This window comes from Nicotiana sylvestris, chromosome 12 (genome assembly GCF_000393655.2).
Source record: "Nicotiana sylvestris chromosome 12, ASM39365v2, whole genome shotgun sequence".
NCBI lineage: Eukaryota > Viridiplantae > Streptophyta > Magnoliopsida > Solanales > Solanaceae > Nicotiana > Nicotiana sylvestris.
Window position 1 is genome coordinate 145,392,775 of NC_091068.1, and position 3,041 is coordinate 145,395,815.

The 3,041-nt window shown below is 33.9% G+C and overlaps 1 non-coding gene across 1 annotated transcript; it reads right to left on the minus strand.

Moving 5' to 3' along the window:
- Positions 1–223: 223 nt before the first annotated feature.
- Positions 224–330, minus strand: LOC138884411 (small nucleolar RNA R71). Its single transcript, XR_011404605.1, has one exon. It is a non-coding gene; the product is annotated as a small nucleolar RNA R71 (small nucleolar RNA).
- Positions 331–3,041: the final 2,711 nt, after the last annotated feature.

Below are 3,041 nucleotides of genomic sequence, written 5' to 3' on the forward strand. Positions count from 1 at the left end.
ACAAGTGAAGATCCACATAGTCATTTAATTGATTTTCAAGAACTTATGAAAACTGTTAATACAATGGAGTACCTCCTGAATCTATCAAGTTAAGGCTTCTTTTTGTTTTAAAAGGAGATGCCAAGACTTGGCTACGAAGTTTGCCTCAAGGGTCCATTACGACATGGGACCAGATGTCTCATAAGTTTTTTAAACAAATATTTTTTTCCTTGTTATAACAACAAAGTTAAGACAAGACATATCTAATTTCTTACAGACTGACACTGAGTCTGTTTATCAAGCTTGGGAAAGATTAAAAGCAATGTTAAGAAAATTCCCACACCATGACATTCCTGAACATATGCAATTGTATATTTTTTATTATGGGTTAAAACCCTCTGCTAGAAATGTGATAGATGCAGCTGTGGGAGGTTATGTAATGGGACAAACCACAAAAGAAGCATTGCAACTGTTGAATGAAATTTCTGAGAATGCTAACCAATGGTCATCCGAGCGTGTAATCATTAAAAAGGATGCTAAGGTAAATCAGGTTGATGCTTTGAATACACTAATGCAACAAATTATTTCTTTGGCACAAAAGTTTGAATCTTTTTAGGTGAATACACAACAATCAAACCAATATGAGGCTTGTGACATGTGCGAAGGAAACCACCAGAACCATGAATGTCAAGCAACCAATCAAATGGATGAGCAGGTTAATGTCATCGATTACAAGCCATATCTTTTTGGGAGTCCAATGGCACATAAGCATCCAGATTTTCAGTGGAGTAACCCAAATGGTGCAGAAAACTCTCAAAGCTTCCAGAAACAGTAGGTACAGGGTCCACCGGGATACTAGAGTAAAAATCATGGGCAACCGAGTTACAGATCTTATCAGCAAACAGAACCATATCAACAAGCAGGGTCATACTAGTAGAGGCACCAAGAAGCTCATCCAAGTCTTGATGACCTTTTGTAGTAGTATATTAAGGTCATTGATGAAAAGATGGAAAGCCAAAATTCATCCCTCAAAAATCTGAAAATTCAGTTAAATCAATTGGTAGCTCTTGTGTCATAAAAGACTCAGGGTCCCTTACCAAATAATACAGAGAAAAATCCAAAGGAGCACCTTAAGGCCATCACTTTATGGTCAGGTAAGGAACTTGATGAACCTTATGCAGACATACAAGAAAAGAACCAGACAGAACAATAGGTAGACAAAGGTACGAATATTGAAAAATCATTTGAATCATCAAATGAGAAAGAAATAAAGAATAAGGAAGAAATAATTTCTAAAAAACTTACTGCCCCACATGTGACAATTCCTTTTCAACAAAAAATAAAACGAGAAAAGCTTGATGGTCAATTTGCAAAGGTTTTGAAAATCTTGATACATATTCATTTTAATATTCCTTTCACTGATGTTTTGTTGGAAATGCCTTCATATGCTAAATTTTTTAAAGAAATTTTGTCAAGCAAAAGGAAATTGGAAGAGGTTTTCATGATAATGCTTACTGAAAAATGCAGTGTTATACTTCAAAATAAGCTACCACAAAATTTGGTGATCCTGACAGTTTTACCATTCCATGCACTCTGGGAGAAGTATATTTTGAAAAAGCACTTTGTGATTTTGGAGCTTCAATAAATTTGATGCCATTTTCAATTTTTTAATCAAAGGTGTTTCTCTTCAGTTTGCAAATCAAAGTACTAAGAAACCTAAGGGAATAACTGAAATATGCTTGTAAGAGTAGATAAGTTTGTTTTTCCTGTAGATTTTATAGTGATTGAAATTAAAGAATGTCCCGATGAACCAATAATTTTGGGTAGACCATTTATTTTTACAGGAAGAGCAATCATATATGTTCATCAAGGACAACTAATTTTGAGGGTTGATAAAGAAAGAGTCATTTTTTATATGCAAAAGATACTAAGATTTTCAGGAGATGCGGCATCATCTTCATGCTTTTCTATTGATATGATTAGTGATCTTGCAGATGAATTCAAAGATGATCAGTTAATTTTTGACTCAATGGAAAAATGTTTGACCAAATCAGGCACTACACAAGATGGTGATCCCATAATCAAGAAAGAAGATGAAAGACTGGAAAATGATTCTAAAGTTAAAAAGATGCAATCAGAAAAAGTTCAACTAAAAATTGAATTCAAAGTTCTCCCTTATCATTTAAAATATATTATCTTGAGCAAGAATTATTTCTGGTAATAATTTCATCTTTTTTGACTGCAGAAGAAGAAGAAAGACTAATTTATGTCTTAAAAGCACATAAATGAGCTTTAGGATGGAATGTAGAGGATATCGAAAGGATTAGTCCAGCAATTTGTACGCATAGAATCCTCATGGAGTATAGATACAAGCCAATAATCCAATCTCAAAGGAGACTGATTCCTGCAATGTAGGAAGTGGTGAAAAATGAGATTGTCAGCTTTTAGCGGCATGTATTATTTACCCAATTTAAGACAGCCCTTTGGTAAGTCCAGTTCAGGTAGTACTAAAGAAAAGAGGTATGCTAGTTATAAAGAATTAAAATAATGAACTCATATCTATGAGTTGTTATGTAGTGACTCAACCACCCTGGTTCGCAGATATTACTAACTACTTGGTTGGAATATAGACACCCCAATATCTCTCTTACCAACAGAAAAAACCTTATTTCTGATGCTTACTATTATTTGTGGAATGAACCTTACTTGTTCAAAACTTGTGCAAATAATATCATCAGAAGGTGTGTACCTGAAGAAGAGATGACCAAAATTTTGTATAACTACCATGAAAGAGCAATTGAAGGTCATTATGATGCAAACCGTACTACATTTAAAGTATTGGAGGCGAAGTTTTTTTTGGCCAACACTCTTTAAAGATGCCCGAGCATATGTTGCACAATGTGATAAGTGTCAAAAACTAGGTAATATCACTAAGAGATATGAGATGCCATTATAATCAATACAAGTGTGTGAAATATTTGATATTTGTAGAATAGATTTCATGGGTCCATTTCCTTCTTCTCATTCATTTGAATATATCCTTGTGGTTGTGGATTGTGTAT